The 22,672-nt window shown below is 48.9% G+C and overlaps 19 non-coding genes across 19 annotated transcripts; all 19 read right to left on the bottom strand.

Annotated features, from left to right (window-relative positions):
• Positions 1-425: 425 nt before the first annotated feature.
• trnat-agu (transfer RNA threonine (anticodon AGU)) lies at positions 426-499 on the bottom strand. Its single transcript has one exon. It is a non-coding gene; the product is annotated as a tRNA-Thr (tRNA).
• A 101-nt stretch (positions 500-600) lies between these two features.
• On the bottom strand, positions 601-690 carry trnar-ucu (transfer RNA arginine (anticodon UCU)). The gene is given in 2 exon segments: positions 601-636; positions 654-690. It is a non-coding gene; the product is annotated as a tRNA-Arg (tRNA).
• A 1,565-nt stretch (positions 691-2,255) lies between these two features.
• On the bottom strand, positions 2,256-2,329 carry trnat-agu (transfer RNA threonine (anticodon AGU)). The gene has a single exon. It is a non-coding gene; the product is annotated as a tRNA-Thr (tRNA).
• Positions 2,330-2,430: 101 nt separating this feature from the next.
• On the bottom strand, positions 2,431-2,520 carry trnar-ucu (transfer RNA arginine (anticodon UCU)). The gene is given in 2 exon segments: positions 2,431-2,466; positions 2,484-2,520. It is a non-coding gene; the product is annotated as a tRNA-Arg (tRNA).
• Positions 2,521-3,777: 1,257 nt separating this feature from the next.
• On the bottom strand, positions 3,778-3,851 carry trnat-ugu (transfer RNA threonine (anticodon UGU)). Its single transcript has one exon. It is a non-coding gene; the product is annotated as a tRNA-Thr (tRNA).
• A 402-nt stretch (positions 3,852-4,253) lies between these two features.
• trnar-ucu (transfer RNA arginine (anticodon UCU)) lies at positions 4,254-4,343 on the bottom strand. Its single transcript is given in 2 exon segments — positions 4,254-4,289; positions 4,307-4,343. It is a non-coding gene; the product is annotated as a tRNA-Arg (tRNA).
• Positions 4,344-5,607: 1,264 nt separating this feature from the next.
• On the bottom strand, positions 5,608-5,681 carry trnat-ugu (transfer RNA threonine (anticodon UGU)). Its single transcript has one exon. It is a non-coding gene; the product is annotated as a tRNA-Thr (tRNA).
• Positions 5,682-5,908: 227 nt separating this feature from the next.
• On the bottom strand, positions 5,909-5,982 carry trnat-agu (transfer RNA threonine (anticodon AGU)). Its single transcript has one exon. It is a non-coding gene; the product is annotated as a tRNA-Thr (tRNA).
• A 101-nt stretch (positions 5,983-6,083) lies between these two features.
• On the bottom strand, positions 6,084-6,173 carry trnar-ucu (transfer RNA arginine (anticodon UCU)). The gene is given in 2 exon segments: positions 6,084-6,119; positions 6,137-6,173. It is a non-coding gene; the product is annotated as a tRNA-Arg (tRNA).
• A 9,578-nt stretch (positions 6,174-15,751) lies between these two features.
• trnat-ugu (transfer RNA threonine (anticodon UGU)) lies at positions 15,752-15,825 on the bottom strand. Its single transcript has one exon. It is a non-coding gene; the product is annotated as a tRNA-Thr (tRNA).
• Positions 15,826-16,227: 402 nt separating this feature from the next.
• trnar-ucu (transfer RNA arginine (anticodon UCU)) lies at positions 16,228-16,317 on the bottom strand. Its single transcript is given in 2 exon segments — positions 16,228-16,263; positions 16,281-16,317. It is a non-coding gene; the product is annotated as a tRNA-Arg (tRNA).
• Positions 16,318-17,782: 1,465 nt separating this feature from the next.
• Positions 17,783-17,856, bottom strand: trnat-ugu (transfer RNA threonine (anticodon UGU)). Its single transcript has one exon. It is a non-coding gene; the product is annotated as a tRNA-Thr (tRNA).
• A 227-nt stretch (positions 17,857-18,083) lies between these two features.
• Positions 18,084-18,157, bottom strand: trnat-agu (transfer RNA threonine (anticodon AGU)). The gene has a single exon. It is a non-coding gene; the product is annotated as a tRNA-Thr (tRNA).
• A 101-nt stretch (positions 18,158-18,258) lies between these two features.
• trnar-ucu (transfer RNA arginine (anticodon UCU)) lies at positions 18,259-18,348 on the bottom strand. The gene is given in 2 exon segments: positions 18,259-18,294; positions 18,312-18,348. It is a non-coding gene; the product is annotated as a tRNA-Arg (tRNA).
• Positions 18,349-19,612: 1,264 nt separating this feature from the next.
• Positions 19,613-19,686, bottom strand: trnat-ugu (transfer RNA threonine (anticodon UGU)). The gene has a single exon. It is a non-coding gene; the product is annotated as a tRNA-Thr (tRNA).
• Positions 19,687-19,913: 227 nt separating this feature from the next.
• trnat-agu (transfer RNA threonine (anticodon AGU)) lies at positions 19,914-19,987 on the bottom strand. Its single transcript has one exon. It is a non-coding gene; the product is annotated as a tRNA-Thr (tRNA).
• Positions 19,988-20,088: 101 nt separating this feature from the next.
• Positions 20,089-20,178, bottom strand: trnar-ucu (transfer RNA arginine (anticodon UCU)). The gene is given in 2 exon segments: positions 20,089-20,124; positions 20,142-20,178. It is a non-coding gene; the product is annotated as a tRNA-Arg (tRNA).
• A 1,264-nt stretch (positions 20,179-21,442) lies between these two features.
• On the bottom strand, positions 21,443-21,516 carry trnat-ugu (transfer RNA threonine (anticodon UGU)). The gene has a single exon. It is a non-coding gene; the product is annotated as a tRNA-Thr (tRNA).
• A 402-nt stretch (positions 21,517-21,918) lies between these two features.
• trnar-ucu (transfer RNA arginine (anticodon UCU)) lies at positions 21,919-22,008 on the bottom strand. Its single transcript is given in 2 exon segments — positions 21,919-21,954; positions 21,972-22,008. It is a non-coding gene; the product is annotated as a tRNA-Arg (tRNA).
• Positions 22,009-22,672: the final 664 nt, after the last annotated feature.

The raw sequence follows: 22,672 nt of genomic DNA, 5'->3' as shown, positions 1-22,672 counted from the left end.
CTGAGGTCAACGCTGGGATTTGAAAATCTATGTTTTGAGGGAGGATGAGTCACAGTGTGAAGAGATACAAAAATGTGACAAGAAAGCCACTGAGTGGAGGCCGAAGACGGCAAACATCGTTAGAAGGCACCACTGGGATTCGAACCCAGGATCTTCTGTTTACAAGACAGGGGCTTTGACCGGCTAAGCCATGGCGCCCCACAACGAAGTGCTTCTGGAGTTAAGTGCTATCAGTGAAGGCTTTATGCTCCAGGGCATCCATGAATTGGATTGGTCCGTTAGAGTGAAAACTAGAAAGTTTTGCCCAAAGTACGGGCCTTTGGCTGAAAATGGACCGCTGCCGTGACAACTCTGAATTTTCAGGATGTACCATATCTCAACTGAGAAACAGCCAAACAAACAGACCCTAGTTGACCATGTGATTAAGGCTCCGCTGGGATTCGAACCCAGGATCTCCTGTTTACTAGACAGGCGCTTTAACCAACTAAGCCACGGCGCCACTCTCCAGCTGCAGATTGTGGAAGGGTGACTCACAGTATGAACAGGCACAACAATGTGAGATGAAAAGCTTTCAGCAGGGTCTTGGTAGCTAAATGCCTTCGACTCTGGTGGGACTCGAACCCACAACCTTTGAATCACGTCAACTCACAATCTAGAAGTCCAATGCGCTATCCATTGCGCCACAGAGCCTACAACAAACCCTTTGATGTGTTGCTCACAATTCTGGGGAAAGACAGATTCCAGTTATTATTAGCTTTTGTATTTTTCAGCCCAAGAGTTACAATTACTATTTTGACCTTCTGCTCTTTACATATGCAAATTAGCACAATTGTCAAATGGAAAGCAGTTTTAGGATACAAATTCAGGATCTCCAGATGAAAGGACAGGAGCTTTCACCAGCTAATGCTGTGCAACCTAATGTCACATGTCTTCAGATCTTTTGAAAGCAGGAACAAGACTGTCATGTTTTCTTTTTGGACCTCCTGCCTTTTATGTAGAACGGAGAAAATGGCAACTAAAAGGATGGAATCGCTGGGACTTGAACAATCTGTTTACAAGACATGATCACTGAACAGCTATGCTAGGGCATCCTGAAACTCCATGGCTATATTTTAATATAACCAAGAACAAGAAAGTCAAACCTCCTTGTGGACCTCCTTTCTCTAAAGTAGACCGAAGGACAGTCGTTGATAGGAAGGCACGGCTTGGAATTCAACAGTCTGTTGACAAGTCCGGCCCTTTGACCAGCTTATACTGTGCACCCTAACGACACATGGCTTCAGGTCTACTGAAAACGGGAACACGTCAATCGTATTTTCTGCCCGGACCTCCTGCCTTTTCCAGTAGATCGGAGAGCAGAGCCTCTGAATGGAAGGAAACGCTGGGATTCGAACAATTCGCTTACAAGACGTGGTCCTTGGACAGCTATGCCAGGGCATCCTAAAATTGCACGGCTTTCTTTTGATTAAGACGGGTAACGGAAAGTTCAATCTTTTTGATGCCCTTCATGAAGGCCAAAGACCACAACCACTGATAGAAGGCACCACAGGGATTTCATCACGGAAGCTCCTACTTACAAGACAGGTGCTTGGGCCATGGACACCCTTGAGACTAAAGCCAGGCAAAAGACATGGCGCCCTAACAGGAAATGCTAAACAAATTAAGTCCCATCACTGAAGGCTTTAGGGTAAAGGTTGTTCATAAATTAAATTGGTCCGTTTTCCAAAAATATCAGAAAGTTATGACAGCATTCATAACAACCATGAATTATAAGAAGGTTGTATTTCATCCGATAAACAGACACAAAGACAGCCCCTAGCTGCCGTCAGACTGAGGTCAACGCTGGGATTTGAAAATCTATGTTTTGAGGGAGGATGAGTCACAGTGTGAAGAGATACAAAAATGTGACAAGAAAGCCACTGAGTGGAGGCCGAAGACGGCAAACATCGTTAGAAGGCACCACTGGGATTCGAACCCAGGATCTTCTGTTTACAAGACAGGGGCTTTGACCGGCTAAGCCATGGCGCCCCACAACGAAGTGCTTCTGGAGTTAAGTGCTATCAGTGAAGGCTTTATGCTCCAGGGCATCCATGAATTGGATTGGTCCGTTAGAGTGAAAACTAGAAAGTTTTGCCCAAAGTACGGGCCTTTGGCTGAAAATGGACCGCTGCCGTGACAACTCTGAATTTTCAGGATGTACCATATCTCAACTGAGAAACAGCCAAACAAACAGACCCTAGTTGACCACGTGATAAAGGCTCCGCTGGGATTCGAACCCAGGATCTCCTGTTTACTAGACAGGCGCTTTAACCAACTAAGCCACGGCGCCACTCTCCAGCTGCAGATTGTGGAAGGGTGAGTCACAGTATGAACAGGCACAACAATGTGAGATGAAAAGCTTTCAGCAGGGTCTTGGTAGCTAAATGCCTTTGACTCTGGTGGGACTCGAACCCACAACCTTTGAATCACGTCAACTCACAATCTAGAAGTCCAATGCGCTATCCATTGCGCCACAGAGCCTACAACAAACCCTTTGATGTGTTGCTCACAATTCTGGGGAAAGACAGATTCCAGTTATTATTAGCTTTTGTATTTTTCAGCCCAAGAGTTACAATTACTATCTTGACCTTCTGCTCTTTACATATGCAAATTAGCACAATTGTCAAATGGAAAGCAGTTTTAGGATACGAATTCAGGATCTCCAGATGAAAGGACAGGAGCTTTCACCAGCTAATGCTGTGCAACCTAATGTCACATGTCTTCAGATCTTTTGAAAGCAGGAACAAGACTGTCATGTTTTCTTTTTGGACCTCCTGCCTTTTATGTAGAACGGAGAAAACGGCAACTAAAAGGATGGAATCGCTGGGAGTTGAACAACCTGTTTACAAGACATGATCACTGAACAGCTATGCTAGGGCATCCTGAAACTCCAAGGCTATATTTAAATATAACCAAGAACAAGAAAGTCAAACCTCCTTGTGGACCTCCTTTCTCTAAAGTAGACCGAAGAACAGTCGTTGATAGGAAGGCACGGCTTGGAATTCAACAGTCTGTTGACAAGTCTGGCCCTTTGACCAGCTGATACTGTGCACCCTAACCACACATGGCTTCAGGTCTACTGAAAACGGGAACACGTCAATCGTATTTTCTGCCCGGACCTCCTGCCTTTTCCAGTAGATCGGAGAGCAGAGCCTCTGAATGGAAGGAAACGCTGGGATTCGAACAATTCGCTTACAAGACGTGGTCCTTGGACAGCTATGCCAGGGCATCCTAAAATTGCACGGCTTTCTTTTGATTTAGACAGGTAACAGAAAGTTCAATCTTTTTGATGCCCTTCATGAAGGCCAAAGACCACAACCACTGATAGAAGGCACCACAGGGATTTCATCACGGAAGCTCCTACTTACAAGACAGGTGCTTGGGCCATGGACACCCTTGAGACTAAAGCCAGGCAAAAGACATGGCGCCCTAACAGGAAATGCTAAACAAATTAAGTCCTATCAGTGAAGGCTTTTAGGGTTGTTCATAAATCAAATTGGTCCGTTTTCCAAAAATATCCGAAAGTTATGACAGCATTCATAACAACCATGAATTATAAGAAGGTTGTATTTCATCCGATAAACAGACACAAAGACAGCCCCTAGCTGCCGTCAGACTGAGGTCAACGCTGGATTTGAAAATCTATGTTTTGAGGGAGGATAAGTCACGTGTGAAGAGATACAAAAATGTGACAAGAAAGCCACTGAGTGGAGGCTGAAGACGGCAAACATCGTTAGAAGGCACCACTGGGATTCGAACCCAGGATCTCCTGTTTACAAGACAGGCGCTTTGACCGGCTAAGCCATAGCGCCCCACAACGAAGTGCTTCTGGAGTTAAGTGCTATCAGTGAAGGCTTTATGCTCCAGGGCATCCATGAATTGGATTGGTCCGTTAGAGTGAAAACTAGAAAGTTTTGCCCAAAGTACGGGCCTTTGGCTGAAAATGGACCGCTGCCGTGACAACTCTGAATTTTCAGGATGTACCATATCTCAACTGAGAAACAGCCAAACAAACAGACCCTAGTTGACCACGTGATAAAGGCTCCGCTGGGATTCGAACCCAGGATCTCCTGTTTACTAGACAGGCGCTTTAACCAACTAAGCCACCGCGCCACTCTCCAGCTGCAGATTGTGGAAGGGTGAGTCACAGTATGAACAGGCACAACAATGTGAGATGAAAAGCTTTCAGCAGGGTCTTGGTAGCTAAAAGCCTTCGACTCTGGTGGGACTCGAACCCACAACCTTTGAATCACGTCAACTCACAATCTAGAAGTCCAATGCGCTATCCATTGCGCCACAGAGCCTACAACAAACCCTTAGATGTGTTGCTCACAATTCTGGGGAAAGACAGATTCCAGTTATTATTAGCTTTTGTATTTTTCAGCCCAAGAGTTACAATTACTATCTTGACCTTCTACTCTTTACATATGCAAATTAGCACAATTGTCAAATGGAAAGCAGTTTTAGGATACGAATTCAGGATCTCCAGATGAAAGGACAGGAGCTTTCACCAGCTAATGCTGTGCAACCTAATGTCACATGTCTTCAGATCTTTTGAAAGCAGGAACAAGACTGTCATGTTTTCTTTTTGGACCTCCTGCCTTTTATGTAGAACGGAGAAAACGGCAACTAAAAGGATGGAATCGCTGGGACTTGAACAATCTGTTTACAAGACATGATCACTGAACAGCTATGCTAGGGCATCCTGAAACTCCATGGCTATATTTTAATATAACCAAGAACAAGAAAGTCAAACCTCCTTGTGGACCTCCTTTCTCTAAAGTAGACCGGAGGACAGTCGTTGATAGGAAGGCACGGCTTGGAATTCAACAGTCTGTTGACAAGTCCGGCCCTTTGACCAGCTGATACTGTGCACCCTAACGACACATGGCTTCAGGTCTACTGAAAACGGGAACACGTCAATCGTATTTTCTGCCCGGACCTCCTGCCTTTTCCAGTAGATCGGAGAGCAGAGCCTCTGAATGGAAGGAAACGCTGGGATTCGAACAATTCGCTTACAAGACGTGGTCCTTGGACAGCTATGCCAGGGCATCCTAAAATTGCACTGCTTTCTTTTGATTAAGACAGGTAACGGAAAGTTCAATCTTTTTGATGCCCTTCATGAAGGCCAAAGACCACAACCACTGATAGAAGGCACCACAGGGATTTCATCACGGAAGCTCCTACTTACAAGACAGGTGCTTGGGCCATGGACACCCTTGAGACTAAAGCCAGGCAAAAGACATGGCGCCCTAACAGGAAATGCTAAACAAATTAAGTCCTATCAGTGAAGGCTTTAGGGTAAAGGTTGTTCATAAATCAAATTGGTCCGTTTTCCAAAAATATCAGAAAGTTATGACAGCATTCATAACAACCATGAATTATAAGAAGGTTGTATTTCATCCGATAAACAGACACAAAGACAGCCCCTAGCTGCCGTCAGACTGAGGTCAACGCTGGGATTTGAAAATCTATGTTTTGAGGGAGGATGAGTCACAGTGTGAAGAGATACAAAAATGTGACAAGAAAGCCACTGAGTGGAGGCCGAAGACGGCAAACATCGTTAGAAGGCACCACTGGGATTCGAACCCAGGATCTCCTGTTTACAAGACAGGCGCTTTGACCGGCTAAGCCATGGCGCCCCACAACGAAGTGCTTCTGGAGTTAAGTGCTATCAGTGAAGGCTTTATGCTCCAGGGCATCCATGAATTGGATTGGTCCGTTAGAGTGAAAACTAGAAAGTTTTGCCCAAAGTACGGGCCTTTGGCTGAAAATGGACCGCTGCCATGACAACTCTGAATTTTCAGGATGTACCATATCTCAACTGAGAAACAGCCAAACAAACAGACCCTAGTTGACCACGTGATAAAGGCTCCGCTGGGATTCGAACCCAGGATCTCCTGTTTACTAGACAGGCGCTTTAACCAACTAAGCCACGGCGCCACTCTCCAGCTGCAGATTGTGGAAGGGTGAGTCACAGTATGAACAGGCACAACAATGTGAGATGAAACGCTTTCAGCAGGGTCTTGGTAGCTAAAAGCCTTCGACTCTGGTGGGACTCGAACCCACAACCTTTGAATCACGTCAACTCACAATCTAGAAGTCCAATGCGCTATCCATTGCGCCACAGAGCCTACAACAAACCCTTTGATGTGTTGCTCACAATTCTGGGGAAAGACAGATTCCAGTTATTATTAGCTTTTGTATTTTTCAGCCCAAGAGTTACAATTACTATCTTGACCTTCTGCTCTTTACATATGCAAATTAGCACAATTGTCAAATGGAAAGCAGTTTTAGGATACGAATTCAGGATCTCCAGATGAAAGGACAGGAGCTTTCACCAGCTAATGCTGTGCAACCTAATGTCACATGTCTTCAGATCTTTTGAAAGCAGGAACAAGACTGTCATGTTTTCTTTTTGGACCTCCAGCCTTTTATGTAGAACGGAGAAAACGGCAACTAAAAGGATGGAATCGCTGGGACTGAAACAATCTGTTTACAAGACATGATCACTGAACAGCTATGCTAGGGCATCCTGAAACTCCATGGCTATATTTTAATATAACCAAGAACAAGAAAGTCAAACCTCCTTGTGGACCTCCTTTCTCTAAAGTAGACCGAAGGACAGTCGTTGATAGGAAGGCACGGCTTGGAATTCAACAGTCTGTTGACAAGTCCGGCCCTTTGACCAGCTGATACTGTGCACCCTAACGACACATGGCTTCAGGTCTACTGAAAACGGGAACACGTCAATCGTATTTTCTGCCCGGACCTCCTGCCTTTTCCAGTAGATCGGAGAGCAGAGCCTCTGAATGGAAGGAAACGCTGGGATTCGAACAATTCGCTTACAAGACGTGGTCCTTGGACAGCTATGCCAGGGCATCCTAAAATTGCACGGCTTTCTTTTGATTAAGACGGGTAAGCACACATACATGGTTTCCGTCAGAAATCCCATTCAAATACATTGCCGAAGGCTGCATACTCTGGGCGAGGGACCGTACACTTTATTTGGCAGCCGTGAACAATGTAGTTATTAGGCGATCTGGCACTTTTACATTACTGGCCCCCCGTGGAAGGAAAGGAGCATACTGGCCAATCGGACGCCTCTAGGGGCGTACTTGAGCCACGGGGGTGCCCCCCCCAACCCCCCCAGGCCACAGACCCATTATTTGTCCATTTGCCCATTATTGGTGCGGATTTAGTGCCACACCCCTCAGGATCCCCGGACACGCCCCCTGGACACGCCCCCCCCCATCCACAGACCCATTATTTGTCCATTTGCCCATTATTGGTGCGGATTAACCCCCTGACCCCACCTGACCAGCCCCCCGACCCCCCCCCATGACACGGACCCACTATTTGTCCATTTGCCCATTATTGGTGCGGATTTACCCCCTGACCCCACCTGACCACCCCCCCGACCCCCCCCCATGACACGGACCCACTATTTGTCCATTTGCCCATTATTGGTGCGGATTGACCCCCTGACACCACCTGACCACACCCCCGACCCCCCCCCCATGACACGGACCCACTATTTGTCCATTTGCCCATTATTGGTGCGGATTTACCCCCTGACCCCACCTGACAACCCCCCCGACCCCCCCCCATGACACGGACCCACTATTTGTCCATTTGCCCATTATTGGTGCGGATTGACCCCCTGACACCACCTGACCACACCCCCGACCCCCCCCCCATGACACGGACCCACTATTTGTCCATTTGCCCATTATTGGTGCGGATTTACCCCCTGACCCCACCTGACCACCCCCCCCGACCCCCCCCCCCATGACACGGACCCACTATTTGTCCATTTGCCCATTATTGGTGCGGATTGACCCCCTGACACCACCTGACCACACCCCCGACCCCCCCCATGACACGGACCCACTATTTGTCCATTTGCCCATTTATGTTATCGGAACGTCCACCCAGACCACCCCCCCGACCCCCCGACCCCCCCCAATGACACGGACCCATTATTTGTACATTTGCAGGCTACTTTTTTGGGAAACAGTCCGAACCTCAAACGGACGTCACGGGCCCTGCTTACGTCCCCTCACGTGCCCTGTAGCGCAGAGTTCGACGTGAAAATGACGCCCCTGTCCGTTTTTGCTCAATTTGGACACTACCTCTGCCAAACCCCCATACCACCTCCTCGTGCACCGGCCGATCGCTTGGCAGTCGTCCGTTTCGAGATCCGGCACGTTTCGGGGTCGTGGGGACGAGATGACACGAACCCGCTACGAAAATAACATTGGTTTAATGGAGAAGTGTCAGTGGCATCACGCGGCCCCGTAAGGGCGCACGGCTTCGAAACGCACGTGGTATCCCGGTGCCGATGGCCCAGCTGAGGAGTCCAGCAGTCTGCCTGCAGAGAACCCTTTGTGAGCCTACATGCCAACCCTAACCCTAGGCGCTTTGCGATCGCAGTAAGAGGCACAGCGAGGGAGCTGTGGGCAGGCCGTACACCGAAGGCACGCGGGAACGGGAGACGTCGTGCGCGGGCCCTCCACCGGACGGCACGCCGAATTTCGGGCACCTAGGCCTTTTCCCGGCCTCGCGGGGGCACTGACAGTTTCCCGCTAAATTAGCGGGTTCGTGTACGGAGTCGGATCGGGTCCAAATTTTGCACGCGCGCGCTTGGGGGCCCCGCCGTACGGGCCCTCGAAGCGCAGGCCCCTGGGACGTTCTGAAAAAAAGTTAGCGAAACGGAGCTCGAATGGCAAACAACATGGGGTGGTGGTCTGGGCCATCAACAGGATCCTGATGAGTGATTTTGAGAACATTTGGACAACTTGGTCTTATTTTGGAGCTACGTTCTCCAGATTCGGATATGTCGATCAGGGGCCCCCCAGAGGTCATCTGACACCACGCGGGGTCACGAGGAGCGCGTCCACAAACCCATTACGGAAAAACGCATTGGTTTAATGGAAAAGTGTCGCGACCCCCGCGCGGTCCCTGAACGTCGCGCGGCCTCGATACGCCCGGCGTGACATCCCACCCTGGGGCCTGCCAGAGACACCGAAGGAAGCGGCCGAGAACCTCTCACGAGCAGTGTTGCGAACCCTAAAACTGGGATTTTGCGCCGGTCCTGCGCGCACGCGGCGCGGCGTTGCAGCCCGGGTTTCGGATATGTTGTGCCATAGCTCTCCATCAGCCCGCGCACCGAATTTGGCGAGCTTACGACTTTTCCCGTCCTCGCGGGAGCCCTGACAGTTTCCCGCGATTCGGCACGCGGGTTCGTGTCAAGGTCGGATCGGGTCGAAACTCGGCACGCGCGCACGTCGAGGTCCCAGACGACGGACCCCGGAAGCGCAGACTCCCGAGACGCTAGGAAGCGGAGCTGTAGAGGCGTTTCCCGAGCGCCGGCCGGAGTTTGAGGCGGGATTACGGCGTCGCCATAACTCCGATTCGACCGGGACGCGCGCGGGTCTCCTTGGCCGGACGGTCTCTCCGCGGGAAGCCGAGCGTCGCGGCCGAGACCCTTTCGCGTAACGACTTGCCTACCCTAGTTTTGATGTTTTCGCCCGGGCGTAGCACGCGTGTCTTAGACCGCCGGTGCGCGGGCTTCGGATATGTCGCGCAAGGGCTCTACGCCAACCCGCGCGTCGATTTCGGGGACTTTACGACTTTTCCCAGCCTCGCGGGAGAGCTGACAGTTTCCCGCTAACGACCGTCGGTTCGTGCCGGAGTCGGATCAGGTCGAAATTCGGCACGCTGAATGTCGGAGGTCTCACGAGGCGTACCCCAGAAGCGCGGGCCGCTGCGACGTTCCTGAAAGAATAGATTTAAAAAAAGCAACGAAAACGCAAGGCCTGAGGCCTATGGAGATTATAATGGGGGAATTTCATGTTTTCGGACGGCGGACTAATGGTTTTTTTCGCGCCACGACACCCGTCTTCGGATATGTCGTAGAGGGGCACAAGGTGAGCCAGGGCCCCGAATTTGGGGCACCTAGGCCCTTCCGGGGCCCATCGGTGAGGCTTCGAAAATCCTCCTTTTTTCATGTTTTTAGTATGGGGTGCAAAAATTGGTCACCGGGGAACAAGTTTTCTAGGCGTTTTAGACGACGCTGATTCACCTGGTAAAATTTCTGTGTGAAGGATTTTAGAGTTTGGACTTGTGTGTTTTTTTTGTGAAAAAGGGTGAAATAAAGCTCAATTTGGGGCTTTTTTGCTCGGCCCAGGAAGGTCGTAGAGACTCGAACGAGGGTTCATTGGAAAGGCCCGGACTAGGCCTTTACAACGACCTCGAGAACGAGGGGGTAGCCTAATCAGGGGCGGAGCTACGGCCATTTGAAAATGGAAAATGTGTGAAAAAGGCAACATTTTGGGTCTTTATTACTCGGCCCAGCAAGGTCCTAGAGACTCGAATGAGGGTTCTTTGGAAAGCCCCTGAGGAGACCATTCCAACGAGTCCAAGGTCGAGGGCGTGCCACTTTCAGGGGCGGAGCTATGGCGATTTGAATTTTAAAGCTCATTTTTTATATCTCCGGAAGGGAAGGTCCTAGAGACTCGGGGGTGAGGGCGTTGTAAAGGGCTCGGAGAGACCTTTCGAACGACACCAGCCTCGAGTCTCTACGACGTTCCCTCGTCGAGATATAGTTTTTGATTTTTGAAAATTTATGAAAAAGGCTTGTTTTCAGCGCTCGTTTACTCAGCCAAGGAAGGTCCTAGGCACTTCAGTGAGGATTCGTTGGAAAGGCCAGGACTAGGCCTTTCCAAAGAGTCCAAGGTCGAGGGCGGACTCTTTCCTGGGCGGAGCTAGGGCCAGTTGAATATTGAAAATAAGTGAAAAAACTCAAGTTTAGGGCTTTATTTCTCGGCCCAGGAAGGTCGTAGAGACTCGAGTGAGGGCTCGTTGGAAAGGTCCGGACTTGGTCTTTCCAAAGAGTCCGAGAAAATGGGCGTATCTCTTTCCTGGGCGGAGCTATGCGCTTTTGAAAAGACGTTTTGAAAACATTGGTTTTTCGGAAAGGGGGGGGGCATAGAGACTTGGGGGTGGGGGCTTGTCGGAGGGGGCGTCGAGACCTTTCAAATGACACCACCCCCAAGTCTCTACGACACTCATTGTCCGAGATAGATTTTTTATTTTTTGGCTGAAATGTTCAAAAAAGGCTTTCTTGAAGATTGACCTCAATATCTTTTGTGTGTGAAAATGGGAAAAAAAATCTGGTTTTCAGGGCTCTATATCTCGCCCCGAGAAGGTCGTAGGCACTCGTGTGAGGGTTCGTTGGAAAGCCACTGGGGAGACCTTTCGAAGGAGCCCGAGTTCGAGGGCGTGGCCCTTTAGGGGGCGGAGCTACGCGCATTTGAAAAAATTGGCAAATTTCGTATATCTCCGAAAGGGAAGGTCTTAGAGACATGGGGGTGGGGGCGTTGGAAAGGTGGAGGAAAGCCCTTTCCAACGAGCCCAAGGTCGAGGGCGTGGCCCTCTTTGGGGCGGAGGTAGGGACATTTGAAAATAAAACCTCATTTTTCATATCTCCGGAAGGGAAGGTCCTAGAGACTTGGGGTCGGGGTCGTTTTGAAGAGCTCGACGAGAGCTTTCGAACGACACCAGCCTCGAGTCTCTACGACGTTCCGTCGCCGAGATATAGTTTTTAATTTTTTAAAAAGTACGAAAAAGGCTCATATTCACGGCTCTATTACTCGACCCAGGAAGGTCGTAGACACTCGAATGAGGGCTCGTTAGAAAGGCCAGTACTAGCCCTTTCCAACGAGCCTAAGTTCGAGGGTGTAACCTAATCACCGGCGGAGCTACGGTCGTATGAATATGTGTAAAAAATAGCTTGGACTTAGTGTTTTTTAATTTCTTTTAAACATGTGAAATAGGCTAAAGTTTAGTGCTCTTTTTCTCAGCCGTACAAGGTCGGAGACACTTAATCTTGGGTTCGTTGGAAAGCCCTGGAACAGTACTTTCCAACAATGTCGGACACGAGGGCGTGTCACTCTCGTGGGCGGAGCTATTGGCTATCGAATATGTGGAAAAATTAGTTATTTTTTTGGAAGTGACACCACCAACATGTCTCTACGACGTTACGGGGCACATTTACATCACTGACAGTTTCCATGTATTTGTGCATGCAATAGTCTGCCATTGGACGAATAATGGGTTCGTGTCACTTTTTTCCCTTTAGAGCCTCGCTGATTTCGACCACGTTACCGCGACACGGACGACGCGCGGAGAGCGGCGAGGTAACTTTCGCGCACCTACGACGTGTACACGAACGCACTATTTACGATTGAATTGAATCGCTGACACGTGTCAGGCCTCTATCTCGGCAAAGGAACGCGCTAGGAAGGCGGGACCTGCGCACCCGTCTTAGTCTCGGCACGGTCGACACGTGGTGCGAATTTGGTGAAGATCCGGCAAGGTCGAAAATTTGGTCAAAAAAACGCGACAGGCCAACCAACCCCTTGCGTCATTTTTTTGGACGAAATTTTCAACGTTGCCGGATTTAGCTCAAATCGCTCACGCGTGATGAGGGGGTCGAGCCGTGCGCGGAAACGTGCGTCTCGGGGCGGTGACTCGTTACGGGGCGGAGCTACGGCCCTGACACGTGTCAACGATTCCATTCAAAAATCAATAGTGGGTTCGTGTACATGTCGTACGTGCGCGCAAGTGACCTTGACGCTATCCGTGCTTCGTCCGTGTCACGGTAATGCGGTCTATATTGCTGAGGCTCTCAAGGAAAAAAATGACAAGAACCCATTACTCGTCCATTGGCAGACCACCTACATGCAAGTGCCAGGCCTCCATCCCGGCACAGGAACGAGCCAGGGGGGCGGGACCCGCGCCACTGTCTTAGTCTCGACACGCTCTACGCGTGGTGCGAATTTGGTGAAGATCGGGCGAGGTCGAAAATTTGGTCAAAAAAATCCATAAGGGGTACCCCTGTCGGTTTTTTTGACCAAATTTTCGACCTCGCCGGATCATCGCCAAACTTGCACCACGCGTAGAGGGTGCCGGGACTAAGACAGTGGCACAGGTCCCACCCTCCTAGCTCGTTCCTGTGCCGAGATATAGGCCTGACACTTGCCTGCAAATAGATTGCCAATGGACGCATAATGGATTTTTGTCAGTTTTTTCCTTTAGAGCCTCAGCGATTTCGACCGCATTACTGCGACACGGACGAAGCGCGGATAACGTTAAGGTTACTTGCGCGGACGTACGACCAACGTGCGGTCAAGTACATGTCGTACGTACACGCAAGTGACCTTAACGCTATCCGCGCTTTGTCCGTGTCGCGGTGGTGTGGTCGAAATCCCCGAGCCTCTAAAGGGAAAAACTGCCACAAACCCATTATTCGTCCATTGGCAGACTATTTACATGCAAGTGTCAGGCCTCTATCTTGGCACAGGAACAAGCTAGGAGGGTGGGACCTGCGCCACTGTCTTAGTCTCAGCACCCTCTACGCGTGGTGCGAATTTGGTGAAGATCGGGCGAGGTCGAAAATTTGGTCAAAAAAATCCATAAGGGGTACCCCTGTCGGTTTTTTTGACCAAATTTTCGACCTCGCCGGATCATCGCCAAACTTGCACCACGCGTAGAGGGTGCCGAGACTAAGACAGTGGCGCAGGTCCCACCCTCCTAGCTCGTTCCTGTGCCGAGATATAGGCCTGACACTTGCCTGCAAATAGATTGCCAATGGACGCATAATGGATTTTTGTCAGTTTTTTCCTTTAGAGCCTCAGCGATTTCGACCGCATTACTGCGACACGGACGGAGCGCGGATAACGTTAAGGTTACTTGCGCGCACGTACGACCAACGTGCGGTCAAGTACATGTCGTACGTACACGCAAGTGACCTTAACGCTATCCGCGCTTTGTCCGTGTCGCGGTGGTGTGGTCGAAATCCCCGAGCTTCTAAAGGGAAAAACTGACACGAACCCATTATTCGTCCATTGGCAGACTATTTACATGCAAGTGTCAGGCCTCTATCTTGGCACAGGAACGAGCTAGGAGGGTGGGACCTGCGCCACTGTCTTAGTCTCGGCACCCTCTACGCGTGGTGCGAATTTGGTGAAGATCGGGCGAGGTCAAAATGATCGGTTGGGAATATACGACTGGGGAACGCCTTAACGTCTTGATCTAGGCACGCTCTACGCGTGGTGTGAATTTGGTGAAAATCGGGTCAATCCGCGCAAATAATGGGCAAATGGACAAATAGTGGGTTTGTGTCATGGGGGGGGTCGGGGGTGCGGTCAGTTGCGGTCAAGGGGTCAATCCGCGCAACTAATGGGCAAATGGACAAATAGTGGGTTTGTGTCATGGGGGGGGTCGGGGGTGCGGTCAGTGGCGGTCAAGGTGTCAATCCGCGCAACTAATGGGCAAATGGACAAATAGTGGGTCCGTGTCATGGGGGGGCGGGGGTGCGGTCAGTGGCGGTCAAGGGGTCAATCCGCGCAGATAATGGGCAAATGGACAAATAGTGGGTCCGTGTCATGGGGGGGGGTCGGGGGTGCGGTCAGTTGCGGTCAGGGGGTCAATCCGCGCAAATAATGGGCAAATGGACAAATAGTGGGTTCGTGTCATGGGGGGGGGGGGGTCGGGGGTGCGGTCAGTTGGGGTCAGGGGGTCAATCCACGCAAATAATGGGCAAACGGACAGATAGTGGGTCCGTGGCAGCCCCCCCACTTAGATAATGGGCCGGTGGACAAATAACTGGTCCGTGGACATACTGGGGGGGTCCGGGGGCGTCGCCCGATGAATCGCACTTCCTAAACTGCAACTGTCAGTTTAGTGGTCCCGTGGACGCCCGGGCTGGGCGCCGCCCGATGGCCGAGGCCCGAACTGCAAGAGAAATCCCATACTTTTGACCCCTGATAGCTCCGCCCCCCTGGGGGCCCGGGGGACGGGTCGCACCCCACGCGACCGGGCCGGCCCACGGGCGAGGTGGACCCCACCCCGGGGTCTGGGAAAAATTTTGGGGGGCCGGCGCGCAGCAGACAGTTTCAGAGTATGTCGGCCAATGTACGTAACAGCTACAAGTCATGTAGGACTTACCGTGTCCCTTAGGCGGGTAACGGAAAGTTCAATCTTTTTGATGCCCTTCATGAAGGCCAAAGACCACAACCACTGATAGAAGGCACCACAGGGATTTCATCACGGAAGCTCCTATTTACAAGACAGGTGCTTGGGCCATGGACACCCTTGAGACTAAAGCCAGGCAAAAGACATGGCGCCCTAACAGGAAATGCTAAACAAATTAAGTCCTATCAGTGAAGGCTTTAGGGCAGGGCTATTCAACTCTTACCCTGGAGGGCCGGAGCACTGCATGGTTTGGCTCCAACCCTAATCAGACTTACCCACCTGTGATTGTCTAGTGATCATGAAGACCTTGATTAGCTTGCTCAGGTGTGTTTGATCAGGGTTGGAGCTAAAATCTGCAGTGCTCCGGCCCTCCAGGGTAAGAGTTGAATAGCCCTGCTTTAGGGTAAAGGTTGTTCATAAATCAAATTGGTCCGTTTTCCAAAAATATCAGAAAGTTATGACAGCATTCATAACAACCATGAATTATAAGAAGGTTGTATTTCATCCGATAAACAGACACAAAGACAGCCCCTAGCTGCCGTCAGACTGAGGTCAACGCTGGGATTTGAAAATCTATGTTTTGAGGGAGGATAAGTCACAGTGTGAAGAGATACAAAAATGTGACAAGAAAGCCACTGAGTGGAGGCCGAAGACGGCAAACATCGTTGGAAGGCACCACTGGGATTCGAACCCAGGATCTCCTGTTTACAAGACAGGCGCTTTGACCGGCTAAGCCATGGCGCCCCACAACGAAGTGCTTCTGGAGTTAAGTGCTATCAGTGAAGGCTTTATGCTCCAGGGCATCCATGAATTGGATTGGTCCGTTAGAGTGAAAACTAGAAAGTTTTGCCCAAAGTACGGGCCTTTGGCTGAAAATGGACCGCTGCCGTGACAACTCTGAATTTTCAGGATGTACCATATCTCAACTGAGAAACAGCCAAACAAACAGACCCTAGTTGACCACGTGATAAAGGCTCCGCTGGGATTCGAACCCAGGATCTCCTGTTTACTAGACAGGCGCTTTAACCAACTAAGCCATGGCGCCACTCTCCAGCTGCAGATTGTGGAAGGGTGAGTCACAGTATGAACAGGCACAACAATGTGAGATGAAACGCTTTCAGCAGGGTCTTGGTAGCTAAAAGCCTTCGACTCTGGTGGGACTCGAACCCACAACCTTTGAATCACGTCAACTCACAATCTAGAAGTCCAATGCGCTATCCATTGCGCCACAGAGCCTACAACAAACCCTTTGATGTGTTGCTCACAATTCTGGGGAAAGACAGATTCCAGTTATTATTAGCTTTTGTATTTTTCAGCCCAAGAGTTACAATTACTATCTTGACCTTCTGCTCTTTACATATGCAAATTAGCACAATTGTCAAATGGAAAGCAGTTTTAGGATACGAATTCAGGATCTCCAGATGAAAGGACAGGAGCTTTCACCAGCTAATGCTGTGCAACCTAATGTCACATGTCTTCAGATCTTTTGAAAGCAGGAACAAGACTGTCATGTTTTCTTTTTGGACCTCCAGCCTTTTATGTAGAACGGAGAAAACGGCAACTAAAAGGATGGAATCGCTGGGACTGAAACAATCTGTTTACAAGACATGATCACTGAACAGCTATGCTAGGGCATCCTGAAACTCCATGGCTATATTTTAATATAACCCAGAACAAGAAAGTCAAACCTCCTTGTGGACCTCCTTTCTCTAAAGTAGACCGAAGGACAGTCGTTGATAGGAAGGCACGGCTTGGAATTCAACAGTCTGTTGACAAGTCCGGCCCTTTGACCAGCTGATACTGTGCACCCTAACGACACATGGCTTCAGGTCTACTGAAAACGGGAACACGTCAATCGTATTTTCTGCCCGGACCTCCTGCCTTTTCCAGTAGATCGGAGAGCAGAGCCTCTGAATGGAAGGAAACGCTGGGATTCGAACAATTCGCTTACAAGACGTGGTCCTTGGACAGCTATGCCAGGGCATCCTAAAATTGCACGGCTTTCTTTTGATTAAGACAGGTAACGGAAAGTTCAATCTTTTTGATGCCCTTCATGAAGGCCAAAGACCACAACCACTGATAGAAGGCACCACAGGGATTTCATCACGGAAGCTCCTATTTACAAGACAGGTGCTTGGGCCATGGACACCCTTGAGACTAAAGCCAGGCAAAAGACATGGCGCCCTAACAGGAAATGCTAAACAAATTAAGTCCTATCAGTGAAGGCTTTAGGGCAGGGCTATTCAACTCTTGCCCTGGAGGGCCGGAGCACTGCATAGTTTAGCTCCAACCCTAATCAAACTTACCCACCTGTGATTGTCTAGTGATCATGAAGACCTTGATTAGCTTGCTCAGGTGTGTTTGATCAGGGTTGGAGCTAAAATCTGCAGTGCTCCGGCCCTCCAGGGTAAGAGTTGAATAGCCCTGCTTTAGGGTAAAGGTTGTTCATAAATCAAATTGGTCCGTTTTCCAAAAATATCAGAAAGTTATGACAGCATTCATAACAACCATGAATTATAAGAAGGTTGTATTTCATCCGATAAACAGACACAAAGACAGCCCCTAGCTGCCGTCAGACTGAGGTCAACGCTGGGATTTGAAAATCTATGTTTTGAGGGAGGATAAGTCACAGTGTGAAGAGATACAAAAATGTGACAAGAAAGCCACTGAGTGGAGGCCGAAGACGGCAAACATCGTTGGAAGGCACCACTGGGATTCGAACCCAGGATCTCCTGTTTACAAGACAGGCGCTTTGACCGGCTAAGCCATGGCGCCCCACAACGAAGTGCTTCTGGAGATAAGTGCTATCAGTGAAGGCTTTATGCTCCAGGGCATCCATGAATTGGATTGGTCCGTTAGAGTGAAAACTAGAAAGTTTTGCCCAAAGTACGGGCCTTTGGCTGAAAATGGACCGCTGCCGTGACAACTCTGAATTTTCAGGATGTACCATATCTCAACTGAGAAACAGCCAAACAAACAGACCCTAGTTGACCACGTGATAAAGGCTCCGCTGGGATTCGAACCCAGGATCTCCTGTTTACTAGACAGGCGCTTTAACCAACTAAGCCACGGCGCCACTCTCCAGCTGCAGATTGTGGAAGGGTGAGTCACAGTATGAACAGGCACAACAATGTGAGATGAAAAGCTTTCAGCAGGGTCTTGGTAGCTAAAAGCCTTCGACTCTGGTGGGACTCGAACCCACAACCTTTGAATCACGTCAACTCACAATCTAGAAGTCCAATGCGCTATCCATTGCGCCATAGAGCCTACAACAAACCCTTTGATGTGTTGCTCACAATTCTGGGGAAAGACAGATTCCAGTTATTATTAGCTTTTGTATTTTTCAGCCCAAGAGTTACAATTACTATCTTGACCTTCTACTCTTTACATATGCAAATTAGCACAATTGTCAAATGGAAAGCAGTTTTAGGATACGAATTCAGGATCTCCAGATGAAAGGACAGGAGCTTTCACCAGCTAATGCTGTGCAACCTAATGTCACATGTCTTCAGATCTTTTGAAATCAGGAACAAGACTGTCATGTTTTCTTTTTGGACCTCCTGCCTTTTATGTAGAACGGAGAAAACGGCAACTAAAAGGATGGAATCGCTGGGACTTGAACAATCTGTTTACAAGACATGATCACTGAACAGCTATGCTAGGGCATCCTGAAACTCCATGGCTATATTTTAATATAACCAAGAACAAGAAAGTCAAACCTCCTTGTGGACCTCCTTTCTCTAAAGTAGACCGAAGGACAGTCGTTGATAGGAAGGCACGGCTTGGAATTCAACAGTCTGTTGACAAGTCCGGCCCTTTGACCAGCTGATACTGTGCACCCTAACCACACATGGCTTCAGGTCTACTGAAAACGGGAACACGTCAATCGTATTTTCTGCCCGGACCTCCTGCCTTTTCCAGTAGATCGGAGAGCAGAGCCTCTGAATGGAAGGAAACGCTGGGATTCGAACAATTCGCTTACAAGACGTGGTCCTTGGACAGCTATGCCAGGGCATCCTAAAATTGCACTGCTTTCTTTTGATTAAGACAGGTAACGGAAAGTTCAATCTTTTTGATGCCCTTCATGAAGGCCAAAGACCACAACCACTGATAGAAGGCACCACAGGGATTTCATCACGGAAGCTCCTACTTACAAGACAGGTGCTTGGGCCATGGACACCCTTGAGACTAAAGCCAGGCAAAAGACATGGCGCCCTAACAGGAAATGCTAAACAAATTAAGTCCTATCAGTGAAGGCTTTAGGGTAAAGGTTGTTCATAAATCAAATTGGTCCGTTTTCCAAAAATATCAGAAAGTTATGACAGCATTCATAACAACCATGAATTATAAGAAGGTTGTATTTCATCCGATAAACAGACACAAAGACAGCCCCTAGCTGCCGTCAGACTGAGGTCAACGCTGGGATTTGAAAATCTATGTTTTGAGGGAGGATGAGTCACAGTGTGAAGAGATACAAAAATGTGACAAGAAAGCCACTGAGTGGAGGCCGAAGACGGCAAACATCGTTAGAAGGCACCACTGGGATTCGAACCCAGGATCTCCTGTTTACAAGACAGGCGCTTTGACCGGCTAAGCCATGGCGCCCCACAACGAAGTGCTTCTGGAGTTAAGTGCTATCAGTGAAGGCTTTATGCTCCAGGGCATCCATGAATTGGATTGGTCCGTTAGAGTGAAAACTAGAAAGTTTTGCCCAAAGTACGGGCCTTTGGCTGAAAATGGACCGCTGCCATGACAACTCTGAATTTTCAGGATGTACCATATCTCAACTGAGAAACAGCCAAACAAACAGACCCTAGTTGACCACGTGATAAAGGCTCCGCTGGGATTCGAACCCAGGATCTCCTGTTTACTAGACAGGCGCTTTAACCAACTAAGCCACGGCGCCACTCTCCAGCTGCAGATTGTGGAAGGGTGAGTCACAGTATGAACAGGCACAACAATGTGAGATGAAACGCTTTCAGCAGGGTCTTGGTAGCTAAAAGCCTTCGACTCTGGTGGGACTCGAACCCACAACCTTTGAATCACGTCAACTCACAATCTAGAAGTCCAATGCGCTATCCATTGCGCCACAGAGCCTACAACAAATCCTTTGATGTGTTGCTCACAATTCTGGGGAAAGACAGATTCCAGTTATTATTAGCTTTTGTATTTTTCAGCCCAAGAGTTACAATTACTATCTTGACCTTCTGCTCTTTACATATGCAAATTAGCACAATTGTCAAATGGAAAGCAGTTTTAGGATACGAATTCAGGATCTCCAGATGAAAGGACAGGAGCTTTCACCAGCTAATGCTGTGCAACCTAATGTCACATGTCTTCAGATCTTTTGAAAGCAGGAACAAGACTGTCATGTTTTCTTTTTGGACCTCCAGCCTTTTATGTAGAACGGAGAAAACGGCAACTAAAAGGATGGAATCGCTGGGACTGAAACAATCTGTTTACAAGACATGATCACTGAACAGCTATGCTAGGGCATCCTGAAACTCCATGGCTATATTTTAATATAACCAAGAACAAGAAAGTCAAACCTCCTTGTGGACCTCCTTTCTCTAAAGTAGACCGAAGGACAGTCGTTGATAGGAAGGCACGGCTTGGAATTCAACAGTCTGTTGACAAGTCCGGCCCTTTGACCAGCTGATACTGTGCACCCTAACGACACATGGCTTCAGGTCTACTGAAAACGGGAACACGTCAATCGTATTTTCTGCCCGGACCTCCTGCCTTTTCCAGTAGATCGGAGAGCAGAGCCTCTGAATGGAAGGAAACGCTGGGATTCGAACAATTCGCTTACAAGACGTGGTCCTTGGACAGCTATGCCAGGGCATCCTAAAATTGCACGGCTTTCTTTTGATTAAGACAGGTAACGGAAAGTTCAATCTTTTTGATGCCCTTCATGAAGGCCAAAGACCACAACCACTGATAGAAGGCACCACAGGGATTTCATCACGGAAGCTCCTATTTACAAGACAGGTGCTTGGGCCATGGACACCCTTGAGACTAAAGCCAGGCAAAAGACATGGCGCCCTAACAGGAAATGCTAAACAAATTAAGTCCTATCAGTGAAGGCTTTAGGGTAAAGGTTGTTCATAAATCAAATTGGTCCGTTTTCCAAAAATATCAGAAAGTTATGACAGCATTCATAACAACCATGAATTATAAGAAGGTTGTATTTCATCCGATAAACAGACACAAAGACAGCCCCTAGCTGCCGTCAGACTGAGGTCAACGCTGGGATTTGAAAATCTATGTTTTGAGGGAGGATGAGTCACAGTGTGAAGAGATACAAAAATGTGACAAGAAAGCCACTGAGTGGAGGCCGAAGACGGCAAACATCGTTGGAAGGCACCACTGGGATTCGAACCCAGGATCTCCTGTTTACAAGACAGGCGCTTTGACCGGCTAAGCCATGGCGCCCCACAACGAAGTGCTTCTGGAGTTAAGTGCTATCAGTGAAGGCTTTATGCTCCAGGGCATCCATGAATTGGATTGGTCCGTTAGAGTGAAAACTAGAAAGTTTTGCCCAAAGTACGGGCCTTTGGCTGAAAATGGACCGCTGCCGTGACAACTCTGAATTTTCAGGATGTACCATATCTCAACTGAGAAACAGCCAAACAAACAGACCCTAGTTGACCACGTGATAAAGGCTCCGCTGGGATTCGAACCCAGGATCTCCTGTTTACTAGACAGGCGCTTTAATCAACTAAGCCACGGCGCCACTCTCCAGCTGCAGATTGTGGAAGGGTGAGTCACAGTATGAACAGGCACAACAATGTGAGATGAAAAGCTTTCAGCAGGGTCTTGGTAGCTAAAAGCCTTCGACTCTGGTGGGACTCGAACCCACAACCTTTGAATCACGTCAACTCACAATCTAGAAGTCCAATGCGCTATCCATTGCGCCACAGAGCCTACCACAAACCCTTTGATGTGTTGCTCACAGTTCTGGGGAAAGACAGATTCCAGTTATTATTAGCTTTTGTATTTTTCAGCCCAAGAGTTACAATTACTATCTTGACCTTCTACTCTTTACATATGCAAATTAGCACAATTGTCAAATGGAAAGCAGTTTTAGGATACGAATTCAGGATCTCCAGATGAAAGGACAGGAGCTTTCACCAGCTAATGCTGTGCAACCTAATGTCACATGTCTTCAGATCTTTTGAAAGCAGGAACAAGACTGTCATGTTTTCTTTTTGGACCTCCTGCCTTTTATGTAGAACGGAGAAAACGGCAACTAAAAGGATGGAATCGCTGGGACTTGAACAATCTGTTTACAAGACATGATCACTGAACAGCTATGCTAGGGCATCCTGAAACTCCATGGCTATATTTTAATATAACCAAGAACAAGAAAGTCAAACCTCCTTGTGGACCTCCTTTCTCTAAAGTAGACCGAAGGACAGTCGTTGATAGGAAAGCACGGCTTGGAATTCAACAGTCTGTTGACAAGTCCGGCCCTTTGACCAGCTGATACTGTGCACCCTAACCACACATGGCTTCAGGTCTACTGAAAACGGGAACACGTCAATCGTATTTTCTGCCCGGACCTCCTGCCTTTTCCAGTAGATCGGAG

Source organism: Misgurnus anguillicaudatus, chromosome 9 (genome assembly GCF_027580225.2).
Source record: "Misgurnus anguillicaudatus chromosome 9, ASM2758022v2, whole genome shotgun sequence".
In the NCBI taxonomy this organism is placed as follows: Eukaryota; Metazoa; Chordata; class Actinopteri; order Cypriniformes; family Cobitidae; genus Misgurnus; species Misgurnus anguillicaudatus.
This window is presented reverse-complemented; position numbering and strand designations above follow the sequence as displayed.